The following is a 16,450-nucleotide window of genomic DNA, read 5'->3' as shown; positions in this document are numbered from 1 at the left end:
TAGGAAAGGGAAGGTATTTTATTTTTTTAATTTTTAAAAAAGATTTTATTTATTTGACAAGGAGAGAAAGAGTATAAGCAGCGGGAGCAGCAGCAGAGACAGAGGGAGAAGCAGGCTCCCCGCTGAACAAGGAGACTGATATGGGGCTGACCTGAGCCAAAGGCAGATGCTTAATCTTCTGAGCCCCCCAGGTGCCCCGGGAGGGAAGATGTTTTAAAGGTGAAGGTATGTTTGGCATTTAATGACAACATCATGACATTTTTCTGGGTTTTTGGAGTCTGTAGGATTTTCTTATTTTGAAAAACTTGTAATTTATGGCAGTTTGCTTTTTCAATCTAAATAAAGATCATGTCCATGCCTAATGTTATATTTATAGTTTGGAATTTTTTCTAAAGAGGGCCCCCCAAACTGTATGCTTTTCAGACCCCATAAAACCCAGACCTGCCAACAGAAAGGCAGGAGTGCCAACCCTACCCAAGTAGCAGGCCTGAGTCCCACAGGTTCCCAGGTCTCAGGCCCTCTGGAGCTCATGACAGCTGGCAATGTAAGGGGGTGGGGGGACCCCTGACCTACAACTTACAGGGTGCACTGCCTCGGCCACAAGGACTCTCAGCCAACGACCAGAGAGCATGGCCAGCATGGGAAGCATCCGCTTTAGAAGGACCAAGGGAGCCCTCCAGGCCCTCTCTGGCAGTCCCAGGAGAACCCCAGGGCTGCCCCGGCTGGGGGCAGCTGCCTCAGACCTGGCTCCAGGAATCCTAGCAATGGATCCTGGACACCTTGCCCCTGTTCTGGGCTCTATCCTGCCTTCTCCAGACAAACCCCGCCCCCCTCATCTGACACTTGGAGTGTCAGGGATGGATGGAATGCCAGGCAGAGCTCCAACCCCAGTAGATTCCTAGCAGGGTCAGCGAGGCTGGGAAAGGTCCCAAGGCTCCCATTGGTGCCAGGATGACGCCTGAGCCAGACTGGGCCTCAGATCCTGATTCTGCCCCTTCACAGCCGTGTTACTTCACACAGTGACCCTGTCTGAGCCTCAGTCTCCCGTTCTGCAAGATGGAAATAATACCACCTCCTCCAGGCCCTGCCAAGTCCTAAGGGAGAGAACGCACACAAAGCCTGCGCTCAAGGCCATGATCACCTCCCCGCTCTCACAAGGTGTGCCACTGTCCAGGTGCATTTCAAGGCCTCCGAGTGCCTCTTCCCACACTTCTCAGGCCTCTCAGAATCCCGTTTCAGCATTCTAATTCAGGCACACCTGGCCCATTTTCAGGTGTCTCCCCCAAAACAATAGTTATGACCTGGGGTGCATGAACTTATTCAGGACCCTCATGCTGGTCTCCATCACATGGGCACAGCTCCCTCCTCCAGAGGGGGCTCTGATTCCCCAACTCTCTGTCCCATGACTTCTTGATGTACACTCTCCATTGCCTCAAACTTCTCACTGGCCTCCAAGACACCACGCACCACCCGACCTGCCTGCACTCACCCTGTTTGTCTTCCTGCCTGGATCCTCGTTCTCCCAGACAGCTCGCCAATTCCTACCCAACCCGCGATGTTGGCAATCAAATAATAAAACCATAATCTTACTCATTTATTGAGCATCTACTATGCGTCAAGCCCAACGCCAGGCACTCCGTAAACATTACCTCTAGTTATTCCTGCAGCCTGAAGGAGGATCTTATGCCCAGTCTACAGAAAGATGGAAAAATGGAAGAATCAGAGAAGTAAGGCAGAGGAGTGGAACATGTGACTCGTGTCCTCGGAGCCGGCAAGTGGCACAGGTGGGAGGCTACCCCTCCACTCTGCAGCCGGAGCCTCCCCTCCAGGTCCTTCCCTCGGCCGCCAGCCCCCTGCAGCCCCCGCAGCTGTAGGAAAATGCCTCCCACTTCCATGCCTGAGAGCTCAGGGCCGGAACTCAAGATTCACAATCCAACCTTGGCTTCCAACAAGAACAATCGTGCCTTCCAGTTTCTCAACAGAATCGAGAAGTAGAGCTAATTTGGAAAACAGAACACAGTGTCTTCGAGGGAAAAGAAATGAATCCCCCTTTATTCACAGGGTACGGCATGTTCCCAAAATTTAAATCAGTTGCAAGAGCAGATTGATCAAATCACTGGCATTTTAATGCACTGTTCAGGACGGGAGAGATGATTTGCAGGGCCCCGTGCAAAACAAAAACTCAGGGGCTCCTTGTTCCAGAGTACTGAGAAATCCAAGAGGGTGACAGCAGAGCATTAACCCAGGTATGGGGTCCTTCTGGGCACGGACTGCACGGACTGCACACCTGCATTTCAATTTCATTTGATTTAAAACCCGAGGGGCGGATGAAGTACTGGAAGGCAGCACATGCTGCTGACCGGGATACTGAATCCGGCCAAGCCCAGGAGCCCACAGGCAGTCTTCAGGAGCTGACGGACACTACACATGCCAGGAGCCTCCCACCCCCTACCCCGCCCTCCATGGTCCAAAGCTCGGGCACTGCTCACACATGCAGGAGGCACGTGACCTCGCAAGCCCCTTGGGCTGCAGGTTTCTCAACTTTAAAATAAGGAGGCTCGATTGGGTGGCTTCCAAGATCCCCCCCCACCACCAACTCTCAAAGAAAAAGAAAGACATCACTTGTAATGTTTCACCTAATTGCTACAACTTTAAGTGCCACTGAAGCTATGGGCCCTTTTCTCGCCTACAAATCATAGCACAGCCCGGTTCCCACAGTCGGCAGGATGCGGGGAGAAGGACAAGAAACATGAAGGAAGAAACTCAGCCAAAAAGGCCAGAGTCAGCCAGGGCCTGCTGGCCATGGGACCACAGGAGGGCGGCTGGGGACAACTCGGCCTCCTCCTCTCGCCCCGGCCCCCATGCTGCCATTCCCAGCCACCTCTTCCTTCTGTCGCATGGGCACAAGTGACAAAAGAAATAAGATCCCTTCAAAGGCAAAGGCACAAAATGCAGTGCACAGAATTTGGACATGAAGGCCAATGGACAAAATGTCCCCGTTTTCACCTGAAGGGCCAGGAGCCCACCACCCCCTACACTGTGGTGACGGGGAGAGATAACCATCCCTGAGATGCCAGCTTGGACCACTGCTCTAGACTCAAGGTCCAGCCCAAAAGCTTTCCCCAGACTGCCGGCAGAGGCACAGCCAGCCGGGCTCCCCCCGGCTCAGAAACTATAACCAAAGAAACAACCACAGCATGTCCCAAGCAGGGTGTCCTAAAGTATTTAGTCTTTCAGAAGGGCTCACTTGCTTGAGGGGTCTGGGACACACTCCTGAGCAGTCATCAGCCACCTGCACACGGCCCCCACACCCGGAACATGAGCCCCCCATGTGAGGTCCTGCTTCTGGAGCTCCAAGTACCAGCCTCAGTTCAGGGCACGAGCCACTGAGACCCCGGAACGTTATGTCCACAGGGGTGCGTACTGGAGGCCGTCCTCTTTCTCATCATTAGGTGGTCCAAGGGGCACATCTAACGTTTCCTTGTCCCTAGCATGGCCGAATTAAAAATAACTACCAACAGGCTACTTGCTGGGTAAGTAGATCTGGGCCCAAATCCAGGGGGGATCTCCAAGAGAAACTGACACCCCCAGCCCATCACCTGCTCTCCCACCTGCCCTGTTCTGCTCAGTCTGGCACCTTCACAGAGAGGCCAAGGGAGCCCCACGGGGGGAGGGGGGCTGGGTCCAATGCTTGGCGCTCCGATGCTCCTCCTACTTCCCCAGCACGGCACTGTCCTGAGCCCAAGGTCCCCACACTTCTGGGGGTGTAACAGCAGAGAGACAAATCAGAGAATGCGAGGGCGGCAGGCCGAGGCCAACCAATAGGGAGCGCCCACCCTGGCCCATAGCTATGACGGCAAGAATAGCATGCTTTCGCACAGTGACGGGTTTCCCCTGCCCTGCTTGCCACCTCAGGCCTTTTTTTTTTTTTTAAAAGATTTATTTATTTATTTATTTATTTATTGGACAGAGAGATCACAAGTAGACAGAGAGGCAGGCAGAGAGAGAGAGAGAGAGAGAAGCAGACTCCCTGCTGAGCAGAGAGCCCGATGCGGGACTCGATCCCAGGACCCCGAGATCATGACCTGAGCCGAAGGCAGCGGCTTAACCCACTGAGCCACCCAGGCGCCCCACCTCAGACCTTTTGATGTCAGAACTGGAGCTGGGCTCCACAACTCTGCAGGCACAGGCACCCGAAGCCGGAGCAGGACACCGGTCCCACCTGTGCAGGTGCGCGGGGAAGGGAACAAGAAGCAGGCAGTTAACTAACCTGACACCGTGCAGCTGGGAGGGAAGCCGGTCCACATTCAGGGAGGGCGAGGGGGATGGTTTTTCACTAAGAAAAGCTCTCTTTGTGAGGTTGCATGATGAATTCGAGAATGACCGTGAGAGGGGTGGGGGCAGGGCAGGAGGGGGGTGCAGAGCAGCCAAGGCGGATAGAAAGAGAGGCAGGCATGAGCCAGACGGCAGGAAAACAGAATGCTTCCTCCTCTAACGGAGAACTTTCATGACTTTCTCCCTAAGGATCAGCAGAGAAATCCATTTAAACAGGTTCCTAATGGGTAAGGGGTCATGACGTGCAAAGGGGCTGAGGCCTTGAGTCTGCAAGAGTGGTTGCCTGCGGGGGCGGCGGGGAGAAGCAGAACCCCGTGAAAGCAGCAAAGATGCCCCACTTTCTCCATGTTTTCAGTTTGAGGGGCTGCATTCCGTCTGTCCCACTCAGTCCCATTCCAAGGACACTTGTCAGTCACAGCTCCAACCCAGGGGCTGGCCCAGCGCTGGTCTGGCTGTGGAGGCAGCCGAAACAGAAGCGAGACTTTGCACATTCCGGGAAACCAGACCCCCATTCTAATCAGTGCTGTGGCTGCAAATTCCAGGGCCCCGGGGGGCCCCGTGCAACGAGGTTTCTCTGAACCTTGCAGAGAAAATGCACAGGAGGGACAGAGAGGCATCACTTGGCTGTGGCGAAGGCAACAGGCTGAGTTCTAGAATAAACCTGAAAATCCCGTGCATCAAGTGCACCAACGGGAGCACCAGGCAGCAAATCGAAGGCAGGAGGAGAAAACGGAAGACACCATCGGGGAGTCAGACTTCCCAAGGCCAAAGGCTCTTGGACCTCTTCTTGTTAAAATAAACCGAATTCACAAGTAGCAACTGTTCCTTTATCTTTTTTTTAAGATTCGAAATTGAAGGAGAGACTCCCAGACTCTCTGTCTTTTGCACAGAAATAAAGAAAGAAAATTCAGGAGGGCTCTGTGTGACCTATTTCTCGCCTCATCGTGAATAAAGGAGGAAGAGGAGGCGGAGCCCGGGAGCCTGGCCTCGATTTCCAGCCCACACTGGCACTTCTGAGCGCTGGCAGCCCCTCTCTTTCCGGAGCAGGCTCCCAGACGGCTGAGAGTGGGAAAAGCTCGCCTGACGCCAGACCTCAGCCTGCGAATCCGTCCCCCGTGTCCACGGTGCCCGGAGCGCCGAGCCGTCCGCCGAGGCTGGGCCAAGGCTGCAGCAGATGGTGCTGGAAAGACCAGGGCAGGTGAAACGAAGGAGCACAAACCCTGACTCTGACCCAAACAAGGCTGCGACAGGTCTCTCCCGACCCCCTGCTGGCTTTTGGGGGCGCCCGGCCAGTTGGCTGCAAAGCCCTACAAATTCAGCCACAAGCATGGCTCAGCTTCAATGGTAAAATGTGCCTTTTCCAGAACAATGTGTCTATGTTTAATGGTGCCTGTCATTGCTAATCACTTTGCAGTTTCATTGCCCCCCCGCGGCCGCCCCCCAGATAAAGTCCTTCCTTGCACACCATGTTGAGGGCTTGGGTTTGGTCAGTATTGTTGCCTTGGACATTCTTTCCTGACCTATTGTATGTATTAGGAAAAAAAGTCTCCAATCCATTCCCTCACACAATTTTTCTTTTTCCCGAAGTCTCCTGAATGCCCAGCATGTGTGTCTTTTATTACCATCAGGGAAACAGCTGACTGCTCCGTTCACAAAAACACTATTAGCATTCCCCTTGATAAGCATCTGGCTCCGGTCTGGACCTTCCCAGATTTCTCATCTGGGTTCTCTTCCTGCTCCCACTGCTCCTGGTTGTGATGTCTGGAGGGGCCGGGAAGGTTCAGGCTCCGTAAGCCGCAGGCTGGGAGGAGATGGTTGAGTTGCTCAAGGGGCCTGGGAGACTGGGAGACACCCTCCTCGGCTGTCCTGGGTCCCTTCCCACAGCCCCCTGGTGGCGGGGGGGGGGGGGGGGGGGGGGGGGGGTGGCTGGGATTGGTTGGAGGAACAGGAAGGGACAGGGAGGCATGTGACCAGAGAACCACCGCCCCCCACGCCCGTCCAGGAAGGGGACAGGTCCTCCTGAGACGTGCCGCACATCCATTCGTGATGAGCGCGACCCTCCAGATCCGAGGAGGAGAATGAAGGTAACTTGTAAAGCTGACAGAAGCCAGAAGGAATCTTTGGCTCGAGAAAGACGTGAGACGTGGGCCCTGAGACCCCCCAGACAAGCCGCTTCCTCTCTCCGGGCCCCCGTTACCTCAGCGCTGAGATGATGAGGGGCTAGGCCACACCATTTCCGACATCCTTTCCAGCTCCCAAAAAAGGTATATGATCTAATAAACCTGAAAAACGCATTCCCTGATCTTTTCCTTTTAGCATAGTAATTCCAGCCATATAGAATATTCCTGCTTTCAACACTGGCTTCCCGTGTCCCATGCTCGGGTTTCTTCCGACAGAACAAGCCAGGGCCGCTGCCTGAGTTCAGACTTTTCAACGTGACCTTCCCGGCTGGGATTAGAATCCGCCGTCAGGAAGAGGAGATACAATAAAAAGTCTGGCCTTCCCCTGTCGGCACAACAGAACATGAGGCGGTCATAAAACGGAATGCTCAGGAACGCCACATGAATGGACCTTGAAAACAACACGCTAAGTGAAACAAACCAGCCACCAAAAACCACATATTGTGTGACTCCGTTAACATAAGATGTCCAGAACAGGCAAATCCACAGGGAGGGAAAGCAGATTAGTGGGTGCCCAGGGCTGGGCAGGGGGGCGATGTATGGGGTGCGTGCTAATGGGTACTGGGTTTCTTTGGGGAGGGATGAAAATGTTCCAGAATTAGATCGTGGTGATAGCTACACCCCTCCGTGAATATAGGGAAACTGTGAACCATACACTTTCAGAGGGTGAATTTTATGGTATGTGAATTATGTCTCAATAGAACTTGCAATAAAAAAAGAAAAAATGTCACTTGTTCCTTTTTTACTCTTTTAATGTGACTACTAGAAAGTTGGATTTTATCTATGTGGTTTATGTTATAGTTCTGTCCATGAATACAAAAAAGTCGAATAAACATATTCTTCGCTTTTCAAAACAAACAAAAGCATTCTGGTCTCCTCCTACATCCTGGGGAGCCTTGGTATCCGGGAGGTTCAGTGTGGATAGGCCTGGGCTGCGTGTCCATCCAATCACTCATGTTCTCAGTCATAGTCTGGCTTGTGACGTCGGACCTTCCCATCCCCTGGCTGGTCCTGGCTCCTCACTAAACACATTAGGGAGTCTACTTCTCTCTCCTTCTTCCTCTGACCCTGTCCATTGCTCGTTCCCCAGCCCCTCTCTCTCAAATAAATAGATAAAAACCTTAAAAAAGAAAAAAAGCATCCACCTGAGAATAAAGATCAACCAGGTAATTAACTCATTAAGCAGGATGATTCCTTTTATACTTTCCTTTCTATTTGTCTTGAAGGATTTCTCTCAGGGAAATTTATTTTTGCCTGCCTCAACTATCAGTGACTTAAGAGATTGATAATTGTATAGCTGATGGCAACAAATACGGGTAAAATCCTCTTGGAAAACAACCTGGCAACATACACCAAGGGGCATCAAAAATCCATATCCATCCATCCAGTCGTCATACTTCTTTATTTTTTTTTTAAGATTTTATTTATTTATTTGACAGAGATCACAAGTAGGCAGAGAGGCAGGCAGGGAGAGAGGGGGAAGCAGGCTCCCTGCTGAGCAGAGAGCCCAATGCAGAGATCGATCCCAGGACCCTGAGATCATGACCTGAGCTGAAGACAGAGGCTCTAACGCACTGAGCCACCCAGGCGCCCCAGTCGTCATACTTCTTAAAATCTACCCAAGGGAATAGCCCCAGATACAGAAGTAACGATGAACACGGAAAGGTTCATTCCAGTATCACTGGCAGCGGCAGCCACAGATCAATGGACACAAGGCCGGGACTGGTCTACCAGACGCTGGTGATGCTCGGGACGGAGACGATGAAGCTGCCGGAATTGTGGCTCTTTTTCTGTTTTTCGTTATTTCTGATGTAATTAAACTGTATTTGCAACTTTAAGAAACTGATACAGTAAAATATGTCATCAAAAGTATGAATGCGTTTCCCAAGGTATCTACACAGGACGGTAAAAGAAACTAAAAAGAGCGTTTATGCCAAGAGAAGGGAAGCTTGGTATATTCATCTCAAAGAAAATCTAACCACAGCTTAAAAGGCACGGAAGCACCTCAGCCCTGACCTATCTGGCATGTCCACCACGATATTTGTACTCCTTTTTCCCCGTCAGCAAGAGCACTGTAATTACGGTTCAAGGACATTAATAATATGTGCTCGGAACTCTTGAAAGGAGAAATCAGTCATTACATGGATAGATTTTGGGTCATCTTCCAACCCAAGGAGACTGCTTGTCGGCGGGCGGGAGAGGGGGACGTTTCCTTGAGCCTCATTCCGAGAGACTAAGCAAAAGTACCCATCGTTTCTCAGCCTCATAGAAAAATCGTCTGGATTTTTCTCGTCCGTGCCCTCCTGTCGATCCCGCCTGCTCCAGCAGGAAGGTGTGGCGGAGGCGGGAAAGCCTCAGGGGCTCTTCCTTGGGCCTCAGCACAGAGTCTCCATGGGCTCCCCTGCTGATGGGTGGGGCATGTTGTGAGAGGCATGCTCCCTTTGGGTGACTCTGTTTCCCCATCTGTAAAGTGAAGGGTTGGGCTGCAGGACCTGCCAGGACCTTCCACACCCAGGTTTCCTGTTCTGGGATTTGGTCCTCTCCACCAGTCCGTGAGTGAGTATGGCCAGCCACCAGCGTCGCTGCAGCGAAGGCGTCGTCCTTGTCCATAGGACCCCCGAAAACAAGCAAATGGAAGTTGCTGTAGTCAGAGACCGTTGCTGAGGCACACTGATATTTTTCAGAAGATGAAGAATTATCGGGCTGGCCAGTGATGGGGACCCCAAGGGAACAGGCTGTGTATGAGCGTACTGTGTGACCCCATGTGCAGAAAGGAATCAGAGCATGTGGGTCTTTTCTAGATGATCTCACATGCTTGACCTTCCTCCTGTACCTTCTGTTATCAGATTTCTCCTACTGGGTTTTTCCAATAAGGGAGGAGCCATGTGGTGCTATATTTTTCGGGGCCAAAATGTCAAGAGGGTGAAGAAGTTTCGAGCTGGGACTAAGGAACCTCAACTCGGGCCATTCCTTGACCAGCAGTTGTTCAAAAGAAACTCAAGCTGAGGAAATCAGAACGCAGACCCGCAGACCACGGGGTCCCTAAAGACACAAGAGACGGTGGTGTGCCCTATAATAATAGTTGGGGTCCTGGCATTTTGAACCAAAGTGCCCTTCCTTTGGAGCTGATGGTAGCGGACTCTTGCCTTTGGCCTTCTGAAATAGAGGATCAGTGCTTGCAAACAATTCAGTGACCTTGGCCAAGAGCTATGGTGTCTCAGTGGGATAACATGCCCTAAGGAGACCTGTGTCTTTTTTTTTTTTTTTTCCGATTTTATGTATTTATCTGGGAGACTACGATTGGTGGGGAGAGAAAGCACACATACCTGAGCCAGGGGCAGAGGGAGAGGGAGAAGGAGACTCCCGGTTGAGCAGGGAGCTCGACACGGGGCTCCATCCCAGGACCCTGAGATCACAACCTGAACCGAAGGCAGATGCTTGACCGACTGAACTACCCAGGTGCCCCCGAGACCTGGGTCTTGACACTCAGGAAGCCTATGACTTTTTCCATCCTTCTGGCTCCACTGCTTGGTGCTGGTTCTACCAGGAGTTCCAAAGAGTCTGGCATTGCCAGTCAGAGGTCCTAACTCCTTTCAGCTCTGATGCTCCAGGACTCCCAGGTGACAAAACACCTTCCCAGCCTGACCCTCACAGTGTCCCTCTGAGGTCTCCGAGGCGGCATCCTTACCCCCACATCATAGATAAGGAAACTGAGGCTGAAGGGAGTTAGTAACTCCCCCAAAAGTTCCGAGGGGGGGCTAGAACGTGTGTTTCCTAGGACACTGGCAGGTCACAGAGGAGATAGCAGATCAGGGTTTCAGAATAGACTCAGGACACATCAACGCCCCTCTTTCGGGAACTGACAGACCAAGCCAGTGGAGAATGAGTAAGGCCGGAGTTGACCTGAGCAACATTATCAGTCTGCCAGACCTAACTGGCATTCGCAGAACACCCCACCCAACAACAGCAGAAGATCCTGCTGTTCACAGGGAACACTCACCAAGGCAGACCACATTCCAGACCAGAACACACACCCTAACAAACTTAAAAGAACACAAATCATACGAAGTATGTTCTCAGGCCACAGTGGAACTGAACTAGAAATCAATAACAGAAAGATCGCTGGAAACCCCCCAAATACTTGGAGATTAAGTCACATGCTTCGAAATAACACTCGACACAGAGAAGTCTCAAGCCATGGTTTGGGAGTGCGGCAGGCCCGGGGCCCAATCCCGGCGGGCGCTGCCTCATCCCTCCTGGCTGGCCTTGGATGGTTACAGTCCCCTGCTGGGGAGTGGACCGCCACTCAGCCAGGCCGCAAGGACAGTGCCCCTCCCTCCCCGGGTGTGTCCAGCATGTGCCCTGAGCATGGGTGGTCACCCAGGCAGGCCCTAACTTGGGCAGCACAGCGCCCCCTCCCGGAGAGCACCTAGTGGCCGTAGCTGTTCGGGTCATTGTTTTGCCGGAGCTGTTCCCCACCCCCACCCTGCCTGTCATACTGCCCTCCCCTGGGTCCCCCCCACCCCGGCTAGCTCGCTCTGCCAGAGAAAAGCAGATGCGTCCGCTCGACACTGAGGCTTCTCTTCTCTCCATCCGTTTGGCGGCCACCTGCCTGGGCATCCCCGCCGGGCAGAGCTCTCTGTGTCCATCCATCCCCACCAAGCAGCGGACGCCACTCGGAATACTGACACCAAAGACGGGGCTCTCCCAGCCACGGGGAGCGGGATGACTCAGTGCTAGATGAGCCAGGGAACTCTCACCCGAAACTGTGTGAAAGGGAACTCTACTGCACATCTCGCCAGACCCTGAGGAAAGGAAAAACAAACAAACAAACAAAAAAAAACCCAGCTCATCACACACATGCACACAGATCTACAGATCTGATTGCATAACTCATGAAAAAGAAGTTTCCTGAGGCTTGAAGATCTTGCACAAGGCTCTGACTCATTTAGACAGGACTTACTCAAGTTTGAAAATTATCAAAAATTCCAGCCACAACAACATGCGCCCCGAAACCATCCTGAGCCCAAGGAGACAGGCTTGGCCCCTGGTGAGGGACCAGCTGCTGTCACATGAGGCCATGGAGGGCTGTTTAATGTGCTTAGTTGACAGTTTTGTCCCAGGAATCTCAAATCACAGGGTACCCACAGGCTCCTAGGCTTTTCTCCCCCCTTAAGATGTGACCATTCTTTCCATGGGAGGAGCTCCTAAAACATGGAAAGCAAACCAAGGATTATTCAAGAAGGTCTGGGGGCCTCCACGCTGTCTACTGCTATCCCCTGAGCATCACAGACCCCACGGAGGGTTAACAGGTTCACACCTGTTAAATCCCAGGTGTTCCAGCTCTTCTTTCTAGAGAAGTCACACACTTGTCAATGATATCTCAGCAAGGACCAGGGGTTTCAGGGAGTGACGGGCAAAGTGGTGTCTGAGTCCCTGGGCCTGGAGAAACTCTCTAAACATATTTACTGGCAACTTCTAAGTCAGCCCGCAGGACACACGTCCGTTACCTAACCTTCCTTCTCTGCCAGGCCTTCTCTAACCCATCCCCAACCCTACTCCCGGTGGGGAGGGGGGCACGATCATTCTAGCACTTCCCCCACTGAGCCGAAGCCTGGTGGGATGCCTCAGTGGTGATGGCAGTTACTATGAGGACAGCTAATACTGACTGGGTTCTAGCAATACATCACATACACCCCCAAACCCTTCATCTAAGAGTTTCCACCCTCCTACAACCCCAGGAGATAATGCACGTAAGTCCTCGTGTTTTTATTATGATTTCACTGATGGGGAAACAGAGGCTTATGGAGATTAAGTCGCACTCAAGAAGTCCCACACTTAGAAAATGGAGATCTGATGCCTTCAGCCGGGTATCGCGTGACCTACGACAAGCTCCTGAAAACCATGGGCTCCCTCTGACTCCCTACATCCGGGCCTTCTGAGTACATAGTAGGGGTTCCATAAAGGCTCTGAGTACACTTAGAAACAGAACTTAGGTCACTGATTCCAAGAGCTAAACTCTGGGCTCTGACTACCGCGAGCGACACGCCCCGTCTCTGTCACTCATCTCTGCCCTGTGCCATATTGTACTAGCTGGTGTTTGTCAGTGGCTCTAGACACACGTCACCCAGCAGCACGGGGTCACACCATCTTCCCTACCGCCTCTGGGAGTCTTGCCAAAAGCATTTAGAATAGCTCCACTCCTCAGGTTCTCTGCTACTATCAGTTTTCTTTTTCTTTCCTTCTTCCTTCCCTCCTTCCTTTCTCTTTTTCTTTCTTTTTTCCTTCCTTCCCTCCTATGGCAGAGAAGGTGGGAAGGAAAGATGAAATGACTGAGGAGGGGTCTCACCCCAGGGACCCGTGCCCCTCAGCCTCAGAGCCCCCAGGAAGCAGCAAGAAGCACCAGGTTTGCTGGCGCTCCTGTCTTGGAGGGTGGGCCTGCCACCACAGTGGTCACCCAGGGGTTTTCCACAGCCAGAAAAAGCTGAAGTACTAGGGATCCAGGCCCAAGATGGGCCACACACCAGATGGGCCTATGCCAACCCCAGCTTTACTCATCAATAGTTTAAGAAAAGAACTCAGCCCAGCCTTTAAAATGGGGATGAAAGGACCACAATTTTCAGACTAGTTTTCTTACAAAACTCACAGACCACTCCAGCTAGAAGGGACCGCAGAGATCATCTGGCCCCAGCCCCTCATTTCCGAGGCCCTGAGACGTCGGGGGCGGGTCACCTGGTCAGGTAACCGCCTGGGAATTGACCAGCTGCCGCTGCCTCCCTCCAGCTGGCTTTCCGAGGAGCCCTCAGCCATGAGCCAAACTTGATTTCTTCTTCAAACTAAGCCTCACCAGAGCTATTTATTCACTTGAAATATAAGCTCATGGAAAGTCTGATTTCTCAGTCCAAGGCACGAAACGGTGTCCAGGATCACACAACTCCAAACGGACTGAGAATCTAGCCTTGCGGTCCGGAGGCTGTCGGACGTCTGGCCACATGGTCCCCGCCACAGCTGCCTGCTGAAGGCAGTTCTTTTCGGCTCTAACGCAACCTATTTACAGTTCTTCTGGACAGAATGATGCTACTCCAATGCTTGGCTTTTGATACTCTTACTAATTTTATGAAATCTTAATATTTTAACTCTTTAGCAAAACCAACAGAGAATAAAAGCAAACAGCCAACGAGAGAGTGCAAATCCTCGTAAACTGTTGCAAGGACAGTTTCTCCACTAAGCCAGTGGTCCTTCTCCGGGAACGCACACCAGGATCCCCCTTCAAAGGCCCTCGCTCTTCAGGCGGGGAGTGGTGGGGGGGGTTAGGGAGACAGGGGGACCAGGACCAGGACTGGGGAGAGCTCCCGGCTTGCCTAGGCTCTGTTTCGGGTGGGGAGGGCCATCCTGTCAGGGGTACTAGGAGCAGAAATGAGGAGCCTTCTGCTTTGGGAAGTCTTTTTCAGCCTCTTTCCTAGCTTCTTGTCCATTTTCTGGCAAAGGTCTGCAGCGCTAGACATCCTGGCCCATTTTTTGTAATATCTGGGAATCCAGAGGGGCCTTTCTCTCCCCAGAAGGCGTTTGGGGCCTGGGACTCTGGTTTGGAAACATCTTTACTCCAGTCCCTTCCGCTCCCTTTACTTTTCTGCAGCAAGAGCTGCCTCAATGGCCACCGGGGGCAACCGTGTCCTCCAACTCCCGTGCCTGTGGAATGAGAGCTGGGAGGTGTCCTACATTTCATCTCAAGGCCACAGCCATCTGGAGCACTGTTTACTCCAGCTATGGGCTGCAGCTTAGTGGACGCTGGCGTGTAACCTTAGCTTCTCTGTCAACAGCACAGCATGGTGATTATGAATGGGCCCTGGACCAGACGCACGGGTTCAAGTCCTGCACAAGGAACTTCTCGGTGACTCTGTCTCCCAGCTGTGACACAGGGAAGATTCCAGAACACCCCTCCTATGATTCTAGGAGTGTCCAATGAGTTAACATATGCCTGGCACGGAGTAAGCACTAAACGCATGTTGGCCTTTATTCTTATACTATTATATTCATTGCAATTCCTTTCTTTGTTATTATTTCCTGAGAGTAGAGAGTTTTTTGCTTTAAACTAATCCAAACTGCTAATGGTGGAAGAGGAGAGATCTTTGTTCTCTAGTGTAATTGGACCCTTGCCCGTCCAAACCCTGACAACAGCACTGATTTCTGAAACAGAGGATCTGCCTTCATTTCCAGAACCATTTTTAAGAGAGGTTGTCTGAAGTTTTTCATTAAACGGTGTACAGATGAAAGTGCTTTCTTTTCTTTTATCCTTTTTTTTTTAAGATTGTATTTACTTATTTGAGAAAAAGCACACAAGTGGTGGGGAGGGACAGAGGGAGGGAGAGAGAAGCAGACGACCTGCTGAGTGCAGAGCCCAACGCAGGACTCGATCCCAGGACCCTGAGATCGTGGCTTGAGCCAAAGTCAGACGCTCCACGGTGACCGAGCCCCCCAGGCGCCCCCAAAGTGCTTTCTTTTAAATGGTGGCATGTTCCGCCATCCCAAGATCTACCATGACTACAAAGACCCGCTCACCTGCCCAGGGCCTCTGGTCCTCGGCCATTTCCAATTTCCTGCTCCCTTCCCCTCGCTCTCTGCCCCGGGCAAACCCTCCCTAGGAACTTGGACATGATGGAGCCCGCTCCTGTCCCGGGAGCTCCTTCCGCACATCCTTGCATGGCTCCTTCCAGCTCCAGGCCTCCCGCGTCCGCCCCAGCACAAACAGCATCCCTGCCAACCCTCTCGCCAGAGCCGGCAGCCAATTCACCTCATTTAACAATGACGTCAAGTGACCTGCTCACGGGCCGGGCTGCGACCGAATGAAGTCTTGGCTCCCAGGCTCTGGCCCTCAGAGGTACCTCTGGGAAGTAGAGGGTGGAGTGCGAGATGAGAGAGGGGGCGGGGCCGGGGGGCAAAAGCAAAGCCTTCCGTGGAGGGAAGTCGGGCTGGCCCCGTGTCTCTGGTTTCTGGTCATTCATCAGCTACCCACGGAGCGATCAGGTGGCTCCTGGGGGCCAGGCAGACAGAGAAACACACGGTGTCTGACACCCTGCGGCGCTCAGTAAATATTTGCAGAGAGAGGAAAGGGTGAGAACAGCCTTGCCCCTCTGTCTCTGTCTCTCCTCTCAGCTGCCACGCTCACCCTCCCGCAGCTGTCCCCTCGCTGGCTCTCTGGGGGCCTGCTGTGCGCCTGATGGCTAATGGGCAAGGACCTGTGTCTCTCCCCACGGCGACGAGCAATGCCTCTGCCAAGTCCGAAGCTCACAGAGTGACTCCACCTCGTGGGCAATAAACTAGGAGCCAGACGGTGCCAATTAGTTACTCAGGACCCGGTGCAGCAAGACGACACACACGTAACAGCGGGCTCGTTTTTGACAACAATATGCAATATGTTCTCCCGCTGCAGTCACCTCACACCCAGATGACCACGGGCGCCGAAACGCCGCACCTGGTGTGCTCTGCGCTCGGCCACTGCGTGAGTCCTGCCCTGGGAATCCTCGGAGCTGCCCAGTCCGAGAACCTCTGAGATCAGAGCACAGCTGGCCTCTTCGGGCCGGCGACTCTGTGCCACCAGCCTGGGTCACTCTCGCTGCCCTCCCCAAATGTCCCCAGCCACACCAATCTATCCGCCAGCTCCCAAGCAAGCCTCAGGCTTTGCCCAGACTGTTCCCGGCCCTCCGGAAACTTCCTTTACCCTGCCTGACCTCTTCTCCTCAGCCTTGGGTTGAGCACAAGGCTGGCTGGGAAGAAGGCTGTCTGGGTTCCAGTTCCAGCTGAGTGGCCTTGGGCAAGTCACTGAACCTCAGTTCCCCTAACTGTGAAGGGGGATAATAGCAGAAGCCCCCGACCTCATGAGGCTGTGAAGCCGAGTGAAGTCACATGGGTAACACGTGTGGCCCCCAGGGCTGGGG

The 16,450-nt window shown here is 52.8% G+C and overlaps 1 protein-coding gene and 1 long non-coding RNA gene across 2 annotated transcripts in view; both read right to left on the bottom strand.

Moving 5' to 3' along the window:
- The window catches only part of HTRA1 (HtrA serine peptidase 1), a 49,818-nt gene that overhangs the window by 31,497 nt on the left and 1,871 nt on the right, over window positions 1-16,450 (bottom strand). The gene's annotated exons all lie outside the window — the stretch shown is intronic.
- Window positions 3,431-14,839, bottom strand: LOC116573000. Its single transcript, XR_004278563.1, has 3 exons — window positions 11,392-14,839; window positions 8,087-8,089; window positions 3,431-3,441 (listed from the first exon to the last, which is right to left on the bottom strand). It is a non-coding gene; the product is annotated as an uncharacterized LOC116573000 (long non-coding RNA).

The sequence above is a fragment of the Mustela erminea genome, chromosome 14 (genome assembly GCF_009829155.1).
Source record: "Mustela erminea isolate mMusErm1 chromosome 14, mMusErm1.Pri, whole genome shotgun sequence".
In the NCBI taxonomy this organism is placed as follows: Eukaryota; Metazoa; Chordata; class Mammalia; order Carnivora; family Mustelidae; genus Mustela; species Mustela erminea.
The sequence above is the reverse complement of the archived record's forward strand: the minus strand, read 5'-3'. Positions and strand labels throughout refer to the sequence as shown.